Source organism: Aegilops tauschii, chromosome 4 (assembly GCF_002575655.3).
Source record: "Aegilops tauschii subsp. strangulata cultivar AL8/78 chromosome 4, Aet v6.0, whole genome shotgun sequence".
Lineage (NCBI taxonomy): Eukaryota > Viridiplantae > Streptophyta > Magnoliopsida > Poales > Poaceae > Aegilops > Aegilops tauschii.
In genome coordinates this window covers 60326234-60345294 of record NC_053038.3, presented here as the reverse complement: position 1 = coordinate 60345294, position 19061 = coordinate 60326234, and positions in this window count along the sequence as shown.

The following is a 19061-nucleotide window of genomic DNA, read 5'->3' as shown; positions in this document are numbered from 1 at the left end:
ATGCACTGGAGCATGTGCATGTAGTTCAAATTTGAAATATGCACATAAATGCATTGAAAACTCAGTTAATGCATAAAAATGTCCAAACGAACCCAGAAAAATCACAAAAATTCACACAACACTCCTGTTGTTCTATGTTGACATCAGAAAAAATTTGAAAGCAATAAGAGGCAATGGATATCGTTTCGTCCCCAAAGGTGGGACGTTCCCTACCGAAAACCATCATGCTTGTTGTGAGAAGCTCCGGTTTGTGAGAAGCATATACCCAAACCTGCCCCAAATGTGGCAAAATTTGTACCACGGCATGTTGATTCCGCTCCATGATAGCATGCCAAGTTTCATGAATTTCAGACGAGTTTTGGATTTACTAGAATTTAAAAACCAGGCATCTCAATGTTTTGCCGGCAATCAACGGTACCCTAGTGTTTGAAATTCATTCCCATTTCTTGCATGGGACCTAAGCATGCACCCAAGGACACAGATTTGATTTTTCAACCAATTTATATGCACCGGAGCACGTGCATGTAGTTCAAATTTGAACTATGCACATAAATGCATTGAAAACTCAGTTAATGCATAAAAATGTCCAAACGAACCCAGAAAAATCACAAAAATTCACACAACACTCCTGTTGTTCTATGTTGACATCAGAAAAAATTTGAAAGCAATAAGAGGCAATGGATATCGTTTCGTCCCCAAAGGTGGGACGTTCCCTACCGAAAACCATCATGCTTGTTGTGAGAAGCTCCGGTTTGTGAGAGGCATATACCCAAACCTGCCCCAAATGGGGCAAAATTTGTACCACGGCATGTTGATTCCGCTCCATGATAGCATGCCAAGTTTCATGAATTTCAGACGAGTTTTGGATTTACTAGAATTTAAAAACCAGGCATCTCAATGTTTTGCCGGCAATCAACGGTACCTTGGTGTTTGAAATTCATTCCCATTTCTTGCATGGGACCTAAGCATGCACCCAAGGACACAGATTTGATTTTTCAACCAATTTATATGCACCGGAGCACGTGCATGTAGTTCAAATTTGAACTATGCACATAAATGCATTGAAAACTCAGTTAATGCATAAAAATGTCCAAACGAACCCAAAAAAATCACAAAAATTCACACAACACTCCTGTTGTTCTATGTTGACATCAGAAAAAATTTGAAAGCAATAAGAGGCAATGGATATCGTTTCGTCCCCAAAGGTGGGACGTTCCCTACCGAAAACCATCATGCTTGTTGTGAGAAGCTCTGGTTTGTGAGAAGCATATACCCAAACCTGCCCCAAATGGGGCAAAATTTGTACCACGGCATGTTGATTCCGCTCCATGATAGCATGCCAAGTTTCATGAATTTCAGACGAGTTTTGGATTTACTAGAATTAAAAAACCAGGCATCTCAATCTTTTGCCGGCAATCAACGGTGCCCTGGTGTTTGAAATTCATTCTCATTTCTTGCATGGGACCTAAGTATGCACCCAAGGACATAAATTTGATTTTTCAACCAATTTATATGCACCGGAGCATGTGCATGTAGTTCAAATTTGAATTATGCACATAAATGCATTGAAAACTTAGTTAATGCATAAAATGTCCAAACGAACCCAGAAAAATCACAAAAATTCACACAACACTCCTGTTGTTCTATGTTGACATGAGAATAAATTTGAAAGCAATAAGAGGCAATGGATATCGTTTCGTCCCCAAAGGTGGGACGTTCCCTACCGAAAACCATCCTGCTTGTTGTGAGAAGCTCCGGTTTGTGAGAAGCATATACCCAAACCTGCCCCAAATGGGGCAAAATTTGTACCATGGCATGTTGATTCCTCTCCATGATAGCATGCCAAGTTTCATGAATTTCAGACGAGTTTTGGATTTACTAGAATTAAAAAACCAGGCATCTCAATGTTTTGCCGGCAATCAACGGTGCCCTGGTGTTTGAAATTCATTCTCATTTCTTGCATGGGACCTAAGTATGCACCCAAGGACATAAATTTGATTTTTCAACCAATTTATATGCACTAAAGGATGTGCATGTAGTTCAAATTTGAATTATGCACATAAATGAATTGAAAACTCAGTTAATGCATAAAATGTCCAAACGAACCCAGAAAAATCACAAAAATTCACACAACACTCCTGTTGTTCTATGTTGACATCAGAAAAAATTTGAAAGCAATAAGAGGCAATGGATATCGTTTCGTCCCCAAAGGTGGGACGTTCCCTACCAAAACCATCATGCTTGTTGTGAGAAGCTCTGGTTTGTGAGAAGCATATACCCAAACCTGCCCCAAATGGGGCAAAATTTGTACCACGGCATGTTGATTCCGCTCCATGATAGCATTCCAAGTTTCATGAATTTCAAACGAGTTTTGGATTTACTAGAATTAAAAAACCAGGCATCTCAATGTTTTTCCGGCAATCAACGGTGCCCTGGTGTTTGAAATTCATTCCCATTTCTTGCATGGGACCTGAGCATGCAACCAAGGACACAGATTTGATTTTTAAACCAATTTATATGCACTGGAGCATCTGCATGTAGTTCAAATTTGAATTATGCAAATAAATGCATTGAAAACTCAGTTAATGCATAAAAATGTCCAAACGAACCCCGAAAAATCACAAAAATTCACACAACACTCCTGTTGTTCTATGTTGACACGAGAACAAATTTGAAAGCAATAAGAGGCAATGGATATCGTTTCGTCCCCAAAGGTGGACGTTCCCTACCGAAAACCATCCCGCTTGTTGTGAGAAGCTCCGGTTTTTGAGAAGCATATACCCAAACCAGCCCCAAATGGGGTAAAATTTGTACCACGGCATATTGATTCCGCTCCACGATAGCATGCCAAGTTTCATGAATTTCAAACGTGTTTTGGATTTACTAGAATTAAAAAACCAGGCATCTCAATCTTTTGCCGGCAATAAACGGTGCCCTGGTGTTTGAAATTCATTCCCATTTCTTGCATGGGACCTAAGTATGCACCCAAGGACATAAATTTGATTTTTCAACCAATTTATATGCACTAGAGGATGTGCATGTAGTTCAAATTTGAATTATGCACATAAATGCATTGAAAACTCAGTTAATGCATAAAATGTCCAAACGAACCCAGAAAAATCACAAAAATTCACACAACACTCCTGTTGTTCTATGTTGACATCAGAAAAAATTTGAAAGCAATAAGAGGCAATGGATATCGTTTCGTCCCCAAAGGTGGGACGTTCCCTACCGAAAACCATCCTGCTTGTTGTGAGAAGCTCCGGTTTGTCAGAAGCATATACCCAAACCTGCCCCAAATGTGGCAAAATTTGTACCACGGCATGTTGATTCCGCTCCATGATAGCATGCCAAGTTTCATGAATTTCAGACGAGTTTTGGATTGACTAGAATTAAAAAACCAGGCATCTCAATGTTTTGCCGGCAATCAACGGTACCCTGGTGTTTGAAATTCATTCCCATTTCTTGCATGGGACCTAAGCATGCACCCAAGGACACAGATTTGATTTTTCAACCAATTTATATGCACTGGAGCATGTGCATGTAGTTCAAATTTGAAATATGCACATAAATGCATTGAAAACTCAGTTAATGCATAAAAATGTCCAAACGAACCCAGAAAAATCACAAAAATTCACACAACACTCCTGTTGTTCTATGTTGACATCAGAAAAAATTTGAAAGCAATAAGAGGCAATGGATATCGTTTCGTCCCCAAAGGTGGGACGTTCCCTACCGAAAACCATCATGCTTGTTGTGAGAAGCTCCGGTTTGTGAGAGGCATATACCCAAACCTGCCCCAAATGGGCAAAATTTGTACCACGGCATGTTGATTCCGCTCCATGATAGCATGCCAAGTTTCATGAATTTCAGACGAGTTTTGGATTTACTAGAATTTAAAAACTAGGCATCTCAATGTTTTGCCGGCAATCAACGGTACCTTGGTGTTTGAAATTCATTCCCATTTCTTGCATGGGACCTAAGCATGCAGCCAAGGACACAGATTTGATTTTTCAACCAATTTATATGCACCGGAGCACGTGCATGTAGTTCAAATTTGAACTATGCACATAAATGCATTGAAAACTCAGTTAATGCATAAAAATGTCCAAATGAACCCAGAAAAATCACAAAAATTCACACAACACTCCTGTTGTTCTATGTTGACATCAGAAAAAATTTGAAAGCAATAAGAGGCAATGGATATCGTTTCGTCCCCAAAGGTGGGACGTTCCCTACCGAAAACCATCATGCTTGTTGTGAGAAGCTCTGGTTTGTGAGAAGCATATACCCAAACCTGCCCCAAATGGGGCAAAATTTGTACCACGGCATGTTGATTCCGCTCCATGATAGCATGCCAAGTTTCATGAATCTCAGACGAGTTTTGGATTTACTAGAATTAAAAAACCAGGCATCTCAATCTTTTGCCGGCAATCAACGGTGCCCTGGTGTTTGAAATTCATTCTCATTTCTTGCATGGGACCTAAGTATGCACCCAAGGACATAAATTTGATTTTTCAACCAATTTATATGCACCGGAGCATGTGCATGTAGTTCAAATTTGAATTATGCACATAAATGCATTGAAAACTTAGTTAATGCATAAAATGTCCAAACGAACCCAGAAAAATCACAAAAATTCACACAACACTCCTGTTGTTCTATGTTGACATGAGAACAAATTTGAAAGCAATAAGAGGCAATGGATATCGTTTCGTCCCCAAAGGTGGGACGTTCCCTATCGAAAACCATCCTGCTTGTTGTGAGAAGCTCCGGTTTGTGAGAAGCATATACCCAAACCTGCCCCAAATGGGGCAAAATTTGTACCGTGGCATGTTGATTCCTCTCCATGATAGCATGCCAAGTTTCATGAATTTCAGACGAGTTTTGGATTTACTAGAATTTAAAAACCAGGCATCTCAATGTTTTGCCGGCTATCAACGGTGCCCTGGTGTTTGAAATTCATTCCCATTTCTTGCATGGGACCTAAGCATGCACCCAAGGACACAGATTTGATTTTCCAACCAATTTATACGCACTGGAGCATGTGCATGTAGTTCAAATTTGAATTATGCACATAAATGCATTGAAAACTCAGTTAATGCATAAAAATGTCCAAACGAACCCCGAAAAATCACAAATATTCACACAACACTCCTGTTGTTCTATGTTGACACGAGAACAAATTTTAAAGCAATAAGAGGCAATGGATATCGTTTCGTCCCCAATGGTGGCACGGTCCCTACCGAAAACCATCATGCTTGTTGTGAGAAGCTCCGGTTTGAGAGAAGCATATACCCAAACCTGCCCCAAATGGGACAAAATTTGTACCACGGCATGTTGATGCCGCTCCATGATAGCATGCCAAGTTTCATGAATTTCAAACGAGTTTTGGATTTACCTGAATTAAAAAACCAGGCATCTCTCTTTTGCCGACAATCAACGGTGCCCTTGTGTTTGAAATTCATTCTCATTTCTTGCATGGGACCTAAGTATGCACCCAAGGACATAAATTTGATTTTTCAACCAATTTATATGCACTAAAGGATGTGCATGTAGTTCAAATTTGAATTATGCACATAAATGCATTGAAAACTCAGTTAATGCATAAAATGTCCAAACGAACCCAGAAAAATGACAAAAATTCACACAACACTCCTGTTGTTCTATGTTGACATCAGAAAAAATTTGAAAGCAATAAGAGGCAATGGATATCGTTTCGTCCCCAAAGGTGGGACGTTCCCTACCGAAAACCATCATGCTTGTTGTGAGAAGCTCTGGTTTGTGAGAAGCATATACCCAAACCTGCCCCAAATGGGGCAAAATTTGTACCACGGCATGTTAATTCCGCTCCATGATAGCATGCCAAGTTTCATGAATTTCAGACGAGTTTTGGATTTACTAGAATTAAAAAACCAGGCATCTCAATCTTTTGCCGGCAATCAACGGTGCCCTGGTGTTTGAAATTCATTCTCATTTCTTGCATGGGACCTAAGTATGCACCCAAGGACATAAATTTGATTTTTCAACCAATTTATATGCACTAAAGGATGTGCATGTAGTTCAAATTTGAATTATGCACATAAATGCATTGAAAACTAAGTTAATGCATAAAATGTCCAAACGAACCCAGAAAAATCACAAAAATTCACACAACACTCCTGTTGTTCTATGTTGACATCAGAAAAAATTTGAAAGCAATAAGAGGCAATGGATATCGTTTCGTCCCCAAAGGTGGGACGTTCCCTACCGAAAACCATCCTGCTTGTTGTGAGAAGCTCCGGTTTGTGAGAAGCATATACCCAAACCTGCCCCAAATGGGGCAAAATTTGTACCACGGCATGTTGATTCCGCTCCATGATAGCATGCCAAGTTTCATGAATTTCAGACGAGGTTTGGATTTACTAAAATTTAAAAACCAGGCATCTCAATGTTTTGCCGGCAATCAACGGTACCCTGGTGTTTGAAATTCGTTCCTATTTCTTGGATGGGACCTAAGCATGCACCCAAGGACACAGATTTGATTTTTCAACCAATTTATATGCACTGGAGCATGTGCATGTAGTTCAAATTTGAATTATGCACATAAATGCATTGAAAACTCAGTTAATGCATAAAAATGTCCAAACGAACCCCGAAAAATCACAAAAATTCACACAACACTCCTGTTGTTCTATGTTGACACGAGAACAAATTTGAAAGTAATAAGAGGCAATGGATATCGTTTCGTCCCCAAAGGTGGCACGGTCCCTACCGAAAACCATCATGCTTGTTGTGAGAAGCTCCGGTTTGAGAGAAGCATATACCCAAACCTGCCCCAAATGGGACAAAATTTGTACCACGGCATGTTGATGCCGCTCCATGATAGCATGCCAAGTTTCATGAATTTCAAATGAGTTTTGGATTTACTAGAATTAAAAAACCAGGCATCTCTCTTTTGCCGGCAATCAACGGTGCCCTGGTGTTTGAAATTCATTCTCATTTCTTGCATGGGACCTAAGTATGCACCCAAGGACATAAATTTGATTTTTCAACCAATTTATATGCACTAAAGGATGTGCATGTAGTTCAAATTTGAATTATGCACATAAATGCATTGAAAACTAAGTTAATGCATAAAATGTCCAAACGAACCCATAAAAATCACAAAAACTCACACAACACTCCTGTTGTTCTATGTTGACATCAGAAAAAATTTGAAAGCAATAAGAGGCAATGGATATCGTTTCGTCCCCAAAGGTGGGACGTTCCCTACCGAAAACCATCATGCTTGTTGTGAGAAGCTCCGGTTTGTGAGAGGCATATACCCAAACCTGCCCCAAATAGGGCAAAATTTGTACCACGGCATGTTGATTCCGCTCCATGATAGCATGCCAAGTTTCATGAATTTCAGACGAGTTTTGGATTTACTAGAATTTAAAAACCAGGCATCTCAATGTTTTGCCGGCAATCAACGGTACCTTCGTGTTTGAAATTCATTCCCATTTCTTGCATGGGGCCTAAGCATGCACCCAAGGACACAGATTTGATTTTTCAACCAATTTATATGCACCGGAGCATGTGCATGTAGTTCAAATTTGAATTATGCACATAAATGCATTGAAAACTCAGTTAATGCATAAAAATGTCCAAACGAACCCAGAAAAATCACAAAAATTCACACAACACTCCTGTTGTTCTATGTTGACATCAGAAAAAAATTGAAAGCAATAAGAGGCAATGGATATCGTTTCGTCCCCAAAGGTGGGACGTTCCCTACCGAAAACCATCATGCTTGTTGTGAGAAGCTCTAGTTTGTGAGAAGCATATACCCAAACCTGCCCCAAATGGGGCAAAATTTGTACCACAGCATGTTGATTCCGCTCCATGATAGCATGCCAAGTTTCATGAATTTCAGACGATTTTTGGATTTACTAGAATTAAAAAACCAGGCATCTCAATCTTTTGCCGGCAATCAACGGTGCCCTGGTGTTTGAAATTCATTCTCATTTCTTGCATGGGACCTAAGTATGCACCCAAGGACATAAATTTGATTTTTCAACCAATTTATATGCACCGGAGCATGTGCATGTAGTTCAAATTTGAATTATGCACATAAATGCATTGAAAACTTAGTTAATGCGTAAAATGTCTAAACGAACCCAGAAAAATCACAAAAATTAACACAACACTCCTGTTGTTCTATGTTGACATGAGAACAAATTTGAAAGCAATAAGAGGCAATGGATATCGTTTCGTCCCCAAAGGTGGGACGTTCCCTACCGAAAACCATCCTGCTTGTTGTGAGAAGCTCCGGTTTGTGAGAAGCATATACCCAAACCTACCCCAAATGGGGCAAAATTTGTACCATGGCATGTTGATTCCTCTCCATGATAGCATGCCAAGTTTCATGAATTTCAGACGAGTTTTGGATTTACTAGAATTCAAAAACAAGGCATCTCAATGTTTTGCCGGCAATCAACGGTGCCCTGGTGTTTGAAATTCATTCCCATTTCTTGCATGGGACCTAAGCATGCACCCAAGGACACAGATTTGATTTTCCAACCAATTTATATGCACTGGAGCATGTCCATGTAGTTCAAATTTGAATTACGCACATAAATGCATTGAAAACTTAGTTAATGTATAAAAATGTCCAAACGAACCCCGAAAAATCACAAAAATTCACACAACACTCCTGTTGTTCTATGTTGACACGAGAACAAATTTGAAAGCAATAAGAGGCAATGGATATCGTTTCGTCCCCAAAGGTGGCACGGTCCCTAACGAAAACCATCATGCTTGTTGTGAGAAGCTCCGGTTTGAGAGAAGCATATACCCAAACCTGCCCCAAATGGGACAAAATTTGTACCACGGCATGTTGATGCCGCTCCATGATAGCATGCCAAGTTTCATGAATTTCAAACGAGTTTTGGATTTACTAGAATTAAAAAACCAGGCATATCTCTTTTGCCGGCAATCAACGGTGCCCTGATGTTTGAAATTCATTCTCATTTCTTGCATGGGACCTAAGTATGCACCCAAGGACATAAATTTGATTTTTCAACCAATTTATATGCACTAAAGGATGTGCATGTAGTTCAAATTTGAATTATGCACATAAATGCATTGAAAACTCAGTTAATGCATAAAATGTCCAAACGAACCCAGAAAAATCACAAAAATTCACACAACACTCCTGTTGTTCTATGTTGACATCAGAAAAAAATTGAAAGCAATAAGAGGCAATGGATATCATTTCGTCCCCAAAGGTGGGACGTTCCCTACCGAAAACCATCATGCTTGTTGTGAGAAGCTCTGGTTTGTGAGAAGCATATACCCAAACCTGCCCCAAATGGGGCAAAATTTGTACCACAGCATGTTGATTCCGCTCCATGATAGCATGCCAAGTTTCATGAATTTCAGACGATTTTTGGATTTACTAGAATTAAAAAACCAGGCATCTCAATCTTTTGCCGGCAATCAACGGTGCCCTGGTGTTTGAAATTCATTCTCATTTCTTGCATGGGACCTAAGTATGCACCCAAGGACATAAATTTGATTTTTCAACCAATTTATATGCACCGGAGCATGTGCATGTAGTTCAAATTTGAATTATGCACATAAATGCATTGAAAACTTAGTTAATGCGTAAAATGTCCAAATGAACCCAGAAAAATCACAAAAATTAACACAACACTCCTGTCGTTCTATGTTGACATGAGAACAAATTTGAAAGCAATAAGAGGCAATGGATATCGTTTCGTCCCCAAAGGTGGGACGTTCCCTACCGAAAACCATCCTGCTTGTTGTGAGAAGCTCCGGTTTGTGAGAAGCATATACCCAAACCTACCCCAAATGGGGCAAAATTTGTACCATGGCATGTTGATTCCTCTCCATGATAGCATGCCAAGTTTCATGAATTTCAGACGAGTTTTGGATTTACTAGAATTCAAAAACAAGGCATCGCAATGTTTTGCCGGCAATCAACGGTGCCCTGGTGTTTGAAATTCATTCCCATTTCTTGCATGGGACCTAAGCATGCACCCAAGGACACAGATTTGATTTTCCAACCAATTTATATGCACTGGAGCATGTCCATGTAGTTCAAATTTGAATTACGCACATAAATGCATTGAAAACTTAGTTAATGCATAAAAATGTCCAAACGAACCCCGAAAAATCACAAAAATTCACACAACACTCCTGTTGTTCTATGTTGACACGAGAACAAATTTGAAAGCAATAAGAGGCAATGGATATCGTTTCGTCCCCAAAGGTGGCACGGTCCCTAACGAAAACCATCATGCTTGTTGTGAGAAGCTCCGGTTTGAGAGAAGCATATACCCAAACCTGCCCCAAATGGGACAAAATTTGTACCACGGCATGTTGATGCCGCTCCATGATAGCATGCCAAGTTTCATGAATTTCAAACGAGTTTTGGATTTACTAGAATTAAAAAACCAGGCATCTCTCTTTTGCCGGCAATCAACGGTGCCCTGGTGTTTGAAATTCATTCTCATTTCTTCCATGGGACCTAAGTATGCACCCAAGGACATAAATTTGATTTTTCAACCAATTTATATGCACTAAAGGATGTGCATGTAGTTCAAATTTGAATTATGCACATAAATGCATTGAAAACTCAGTTAATGCATAAAATGTCCAAACGAACCCAGAAAAATCACATAAATTCACACAACACTCCTGTTGTTCTATGTTGACATCAGAAAAAATTTGAAAGCAATAAGAGGCAATGGATATCGTTTCGTCCCCAAAGGTGGGACGTTCCCTACCGAAAACCATCCTGCTTGTTGTGAGAAGCTCCGGTTTGTGAGAAGCATATACCCAAACCTGCCCCAAATGGGGCAAAATTTGTACCACGGCATGTTGATTCCGCTCCATGATAGCATGCCAAGTTTCATGAATTTCAGACGAGGTTTGGATTTACTAAAATTTAAAAACCAGGCATCTCAATGTTTTGCCGGCAATCAACGGTACCCTGGTGTTTGAAATTCGTTCCTATTTCTTGGATGGGACCTAAGCATGCACCCAAGGACACAGATTTGATTTTTCAACCAATTTATATGCACTGGAGCATGTGCATGTAGTTCAAATTTGAATTATGCACATAAATGCATTGAAAACTCAGTTAATGCATAAAAATGTCCAAACGAACCCCGAAAAATCACAAAAATTCACACAACACTCCTGTTGTTCTATGTTGACACGAGAACAAATTTGAAAGTAATAAGAGGCAATGGATATCGTTTCATCCCCAAAGGTGGCACGGTCCCTACCGAAAACCATCATGCTTGTTGTGAGAAGCTCCGGTTTGAGAGAAGCATATACCCAAACCTGCCCCAAATGGGACAAAATTTGTACCACGGCATGTTGATGCCGCTCCATGATAGCATGCCAAGTTTCATGAATTTCAAATGAGTTTTGGATTTACTAGAATTAAAAAACCAGGCATCTCTCTTTTGCCGGCAATCAACGGTGCCCTGGTGTTTGAAATTCATTCTCATTTCTTGCATGGGACCTAAGTATGCACCCAAGGACATAAATTTGATTTTTCAACCAATTTATATGCACTAAAGGATGTGCATGTAGTTCAAATTTGAATTATGCACATAAATGCATTGAAAACTAAGTTAATGCATAAAATGTCCAAACGAACCCATAAAAATCACAAAAACTCACACAACACTCCTGTTGTTCTATGTTGACATCAGAAAAAATTTGAAAGCAATAAGAGGCAATGGATATCGTTTCGTCCCCAAAGGTGGGACGTTCCCTACCGAAAACCATCATGCTTGTTGTGAGAAGCTCCGGTTTGTGAGAGGCATATACCCAAACCTGCCCCAAATAGGGCAAAATTTGTACCACGGCATGTTGATTCCGCTCCATGATAGCATGCCAAGTTTCATGAATTTCAGACGAGTTTTGGATTTACTAGAATTTAAAAACCAGGCATCTCAATGTTTTGCCGGCAATCAACGGTACCTTCGTGTTTGAAATTCATTCCCATTTCTTGCATGGGGCCTAAGCATGCACCCAAGGACACAGATTTGATTTTTCAACCAATTTATATGCACCGGAGCATGTGCATGTAGTTCAAATTTGAATTATGCACATAAATGCATTGAAAACTCAGTTAATGCATAAAAATGTCCAAACGAACCCAGAAAAATCACAAAAATTCACACAACACTCCTGTTGTTCTATGTTGACATCAGAAAAAAATTGAAAGCAATAAGAGGCAATGGATATCGTTTCGTCCCCAAAGGTGGGACGTTCCCTACCGAAAACCATCATGCTTGTTGTGAGAAGCTCTGGTTTGTGAGAAGCATATACCCAAACCTGCCCCAAATGGGGCAAAATTTGTACCACAGCATGTTGATTCCGCTCCATGATAGCATGCCAAGTTTCATGAATTTCAGACGATTTTTGGATTTACTAGAATTAAAAAACCAGGCATCTCAATCTTTTGCCGGCAATCAACGGTGCCCTGGTGTTTGAAATTCATTCTCATTTCTTGCATGGGACCTAAGTATGCACCCAAGGACATAAATTTGATTTTTCAACCAATTTATATGCACCGGAGCATGTGCATGTAGTTCAAATTTGAATTATGCACATAAATGCATTGAAAACTTAGTTAATGCGTAAAATGTCTAAACGAACCCAGAAAAATCACAAAAATTAACACAACACTCCTGTTGTTCTATGTTGACATGAGAACAAATTTGAAAGCAATAAGAGGCAATGGATATCGTTTCGTCCCCAAAGGTGGGACGTTCCCTACCGAAAACCATCCTGCTTGTTGTGAGAAGCTCCGGTTTGTGAGAAGCATATACCCAAACCTACCCCAAATGGGGCAAAATTTGTACCATGGCATGTTGATTCCTCTCCATGATAGCATGCCAAGTTTCATGAATTTCAGACGAGTTTTGGATTTACTAGAATTCAAAAACAAGGCATCTCAATGTTTTGCCGGCAATCAACGGTGCCCTGGTGTTTGAAATTCATTCCCATTTCTTGCATGGGACCTAAGCATGCACCCAAGGACACAGATTTGATTTTCCAACCAATTTATATGCACTGGAGCATGTCCATGTAGTTCAAATTTGAATTACGCACATAAATGCATTGAAAACTTAGTTAATGTATAAAAATGTCCAAACGAACCCCGAAAAATCACAAAAATTCACACAACACTCCTGTTGTTCTATGTTGACACGAGAACAAATTTGAAAGCAATAAGAGGCAATGGATATCGTTTCGTCCCCAAAGGTGGCACGGTCCCTAACGAAAACCATCATGCTTGTTGTGAGAAGCTCCGGTTTGAGAGAAGCATATACCCAAACCTGCCCCAAATGGGACAAAATTTGTACCACGGCATGTTGATGCCGCTCCATGATAGCATGCCAAGTTTCATGAATTTCAAACGAGTTTTGGATTTACTAGAATTAAAAAACCAGGCATATCTCTTTTGCCGGCAATCAACGGTGCCCTGGTGTTTGAAATTCATTCTCATTTCTTGCATGGGACCTAAGTATGCACCCAAGGACATAAATTTGATTTTTCAACCAATTTATATGCACTAAAGGATGTGCATGTAGTTCAAATTTGAATTATGCACATAAATGCATTGAAAACTCAGTTAATGCATAAAATGTCCAAACGAACCCAGAAAAATCACAAAAATTCACACAACACTCCTGTTGTTCTATGTTGACATCAGAAAAAAATTGAAAGCAATAAGAGGCAATGGATATCGTTTCGTCCCCAAAGGTGGGACGTTCCCTACCGAAAACCATCATGCTTGTTGTGAGAAGCTCTGGTTTGTGAGAAGCATATACCCAAACCTGCCCCAAATGGGGCAAAATTTGTACCACAGCATGTTGATTCCGCTCCATGATAGCATGCCAAGTTTCATGAATTTCAGACGATTTTTGGATTTACTAGAATTAAAAAACCAGGCATCTCAATCTTTTGCCGGCAATCAACGGTGCCCTGGTGTTTGAAATTCATTCTCATTTCTTGCATGGGACCTAAGTATGCACCCAAGGACATAAATTTGATTTTTCAACCAATTTATATGCACCGGAGCATGTGCATGTAGTTCAAATCTGAATTATGCACATAAATGCATTGAAAACTTAGTTAATGCGTAAAATGTCCAAATGAACCCAGAAAAATCACAAAAATTAACACAACACTCCTGTCGTTCTATGTTGACATGAGAACAAATTTGAAAGCAATAAGAGGCAATGGATATCGTTTCGTCCCCAAAGGTGGGACGTTCCCTACCGAAAACCATCCTGCTTGTTGTGAGAAGCTCCGGTTTGTGAGAAGCATATACCCAAACCTACCCCAAATGGGGCAAAATTTGTACCATGGCATGTTGATTCCTCTCCATGATAGCATGCCAAGTTTCATGAATTTCAGACGAGTTTTGGATTTACTAGAATTCAAAAACAAGGCATCGCAATGTTTTGCCGGCAATCAACGGTGCCCTGGTGTTTGAAATTCATTCCCATTTCTTGCATGGGACCTAAGCATGCACCCAAGGACACAGATTTGATTTTCCAACCAATTTATATGCACTGGAGCATGTCCATGTAGTTCAAATTTGAATTACGCACATAAATGCATTGAAAACTTAGTTAATGCATAAAAATGTCCAAACGAACCCCGAAAAATCACAAAAATTCACACAACACTCCTGTTGTTCTATGTTGACACGAGAACAAATTTGAAAGCAATAAGAGGCAATGGATATCGTTTCGTCCCCAAAGGTGGCACGGTCCCTAACGAAAACCATCATGCTTGTTGTGAGAAGCTCCGGTTTGAGAGAAGCATATACCCAAACCTGCCCCAAATGGGACAAAATTTGTACCACGGCATGTTGATGCCGCTCCATGATAGCATGCCAAGTTTCATGAATTTCAAACGAGTTTTGGATTTACTAGAATTAAAAAACCAGGCATCTCTCTTTTGCCGGCAATCAACGGTGCCCTGGTGTTTGAAATTCATTCTCATTTCTTCCATGGGACCTAAGTATGCACCCAAGGACATAAATTTGATTTTTCAACCAATTTATATGCACTAAAGGATGTGCATGTAGTTCAAATTTGAATTATGCACATAAATGCATTGAAAACTCAGTTAATGCATAAAATGTCCAAACGAACCCAGAAAAATCACATAAATTCACACAACACTCCTGTTGTTCTATGTTGACATCAGAAAAAATTTGAAAGAAATAAGAGGCAATGGATATCGTTTCGTCCCCAAAGGTGGGACGTTCCCTACCGAAAACCATCCTGCTTGTTGTGAGAAGCTCCGGTTTGTGAGAAGCATATACCCAAACCTGCCCCAAATGGGGCAAAATTTGTACCACGGCATGTTGATTCCGCTCCATGATAGCATGCCAAGTTTCATGAATTTCAGACGAGTTTTGGATTTACTAAAATTTAAAAACCAGGCATCTCAATGTTTTGCCGGCAATCAACGGTACCCTGGTGTTTGAAATTCATTCCCATTTCTTGGATGGGACCTAAGCATGCACCCAAGGACACAGATTTGATTTTTCAACCAATTTATATGCACTGGAGCATGTGCATGTAGTTCAAATTTGAATTATGCACATAAATGCATTGAAAACTCAGTTAATGCATAAAAATGTCCAAACGAACCCCGAAAAATCAAAAAAATTCACACAACACTCCTGTTGTTCTATGTTGACACGAGAACAAATTTGAAAGCAATAAGAGGCAATGGATATCGTTTCGTCCCCAAAGGTGGCACGGTCCCTACCGAAAACCATCATGCTTGTTGTGAGAAGCTCCGGTTTGAGAGAAGCATATACCCAAACCTGCCCCAAATGGGACAAAATTTGTACCACGGCATGTTGATGCCTCTCCATGATAGCATGCCAAGTTTCATGAATTTCAAACGAGTTTTGGATTTACTAGAATTAAAAAACCAGGCATCACTCTTTTGCCGGCAATCAACGGTGCCCATGTGTTTGAAATTCATTCTCATTTCTTGCATGGGACCTAAGTATGCACCCAAGGACATAAATTTGATTTTTCAACCAATTTATATGCACTAAAGGATGTGCATGTAGTTCAAATTTGAATTATGCACATAAATGCATTGAAAACTCAGTTAATGCATAAAATGTCCAAACGAACCCAGAAAAATCACAAAAACTCACACAACACTCCTGTTGTTCTATGTTGACATCAGAAAAAATTTGAAAGCAATAAGAGGCAATGGATATCGTTTCGTCCCCAATGATGGGATGTTCCCTACCGAAAACCATCCTGCTTGTTGTGAGAAGCTCCGGTTTGTGAGAAGCATATACCCAAACCTGCCCCAAATGGGGCGAAATTTGTACCACGGCATGTTGATTCCGCTCCATGATAGCATGCCAAGTTTCATGAATTTCAGACGAGTTTTGGATTTACTAAAATTTAAAAACCAGGCATCTCAATGTTTTGCGGGCAATCAACGGTACCCTGGTGTTTGAAATTCATTCCCATTTCTTGGATGGGACCTAAGCATGCACCCAAGGACACAGATTTGATTTTTCAACCAATTTATATGCACTCGAGCATGTGCATGTAGTTCAAATTTGAATTATGCACATAAATGCATTGAAAACTCAGTTAATGCATAAAAATGTCCAAACGAACCCAGAAAAATCACAAAAACTCACACAACACTCCTGTTGTTCTATGTTGACATCAGAAAAAATTTGAAAGCAATAAGAGGCAATGGATATCGTTTCGTCCCCAAAGGTGGGACGTTCCCTACCGAAAACAATCATCCTTGTTGTGAGAAGCTCCGGTTTGTGAGAGGCATATACCCAAACCTGCCCGAAATGGGGCAAAATTTGTACCACGGCATGTTGATTCCGCTCCATGATAGCATGCCAAGTTTCATGAATTTCAGACGAGTTTTGGATTTACTAGAATTTAAAAACCAGGCATCTCAATGTTTTGCCGGCAATCAACGGTACCCTGGTGTTTGAAATTCATTCCCATTTCTTGCATGGGACCTAAGCATGCACCCAAGGACACAGACTTGATTTTTCAACCAATTTATATGCACTGGAGCATGTGCATGTAGTTCAAATTTGAATTATGCACATAAATGCATTGAAAACTCAGTTAATGCATAAAAATGTCCAAAAGAACCCAGAAAAATCACAAATATTCACACAACACTCCTGTTGTTCTATGTTGACATCAGAAAAAATTTGAAAGCAATAAGAGGCAATGGATATCGTTTCGTCCCCAAAGGTGGGACGTTCCCTACCGAAAACCATCATGCTTGTTGTGAGAAGCTCCGGTTTGTGAGAGGCATATACCCAAACCTGCCCCAAATGGGGCAAAATTTGTACCACGGCATGTTGATTCCGCTCCATGATAGCATGCCAAGTTTCATGAATTTCAGACGAGTTTTGGATTTACTAGAATTAAAAAACCAGGCATCTCAATGTTTTGCCGGCAATCAACGGTGCCCTGGTGTTTGAAATTCATTCCCATTTCTTGCATGGGACCTAAGCATGCACCCAAGGACATAGATTTGATTTTTCAACCAATTTATATGCACTGGAGCAAGTGCATGTAGTTCAAATTTGAATTATGCACATAAATGCATTGAAAACTCAGTTAATGCATAAAAATGTCCAAACGAACCCAGAAAAATCATAAACATTCACACAACACTCCTGTTGTTCTATGTTGACATCAGAAAAAATTTGAAAGCAATAAGAGGCAATGGATATCGTTTCGTCCCCAAAGGTGGGACGTTCCCTACCGAAAACCATCATGCTTGTTGTGAGAAGCTCCGGTTTGTGAGAAGCATATACCCAAACCTGCCCCAAATGGGGCAAAATTTGTACCACGGCATGTTGATGCCGCTCCATGATAGCATGCCAAGTTTCATGAATTTCAGACGAGTTCTGGATTTACTAGAATTAAAAAACCAGGCATCTCAATCTTTTGCCGGCAATCAACGGTTCCCTGGTGTTTGAAATTCATTCTCATTTCTTGCATGGGACCTAAGCATGCACCCAAGGACACAGATTTGGTTTTTCAACAAATTTATATGCACTGGAGCATGTGCATGTAGTTCAAATTTGAATTATGCAAATAAATGCATTCAAAACTAACTTAATGCATACAATGTCCAAACGAACCCAGAAAAATCACAAAAATTCACACAACACTCCAGTTGTTCTATGTTGACACGAGAACAAATTTGAAAGCAATAAGAGGCAATGGATATCGTTTCGTCCCCAAAGGTGGGACGTTCCCTACCGAAAACCATCATGCTTGTTGTGAGAAGCTCTGGTTTGTGAGAAGCATAAACCCAAACCTGCCCCAAATGGGGCAAAATTTGTACCACGGCATGTTGATTCCGCTCCATGATAGCATGCCAAGTTTCATGAATTTCAGACGAGTTTTGGATTTACTAGAATTAAAAAACCAGGCATCTCTCTTTTGCCGGCAATCAACGGTCCCCTGGTGTTTGAAATTCATTCTCATTTCTTGCATGGGACCTAAGGATGCACCAAGGACATAAATTTGATTTTTCAACCAATTTATATGCACTAGAGGATGTGCATGTAGTTCAAATTTGAATTATGCACATAAATGCATTGAAAACTCAGTTAATGCATAAAATGTACAAACGAACCCAGAAAAATCACAAAAATTCACACAACACTCCTGTTGTTCTATGTTGACATCAGAAAAAATTTGAAAGCAATAAGAGGCAATGGATATCGTTTCGTCCCCAAAGGTGGGACGTTCCCTACCGAAAACCATCCTGCTTGTTGTGAGAAGCTCCGGTTTGTGAGAAGCATATACCCAAACCTGCCCCAAATGGGGCAAAATTTGTTCCACGGCATGTTGATTCCGCTCCATGATAGCATGCCAAGTTTCATGAATTTCAGACGAGTTTTGGATTTACTAAAATTTAAAAACCAGGCATCTCAATGTTTTGCCGGCAATCAATGGTACCCTGGTGTTTGAAATTCATTCCCATTTCTTGGATGG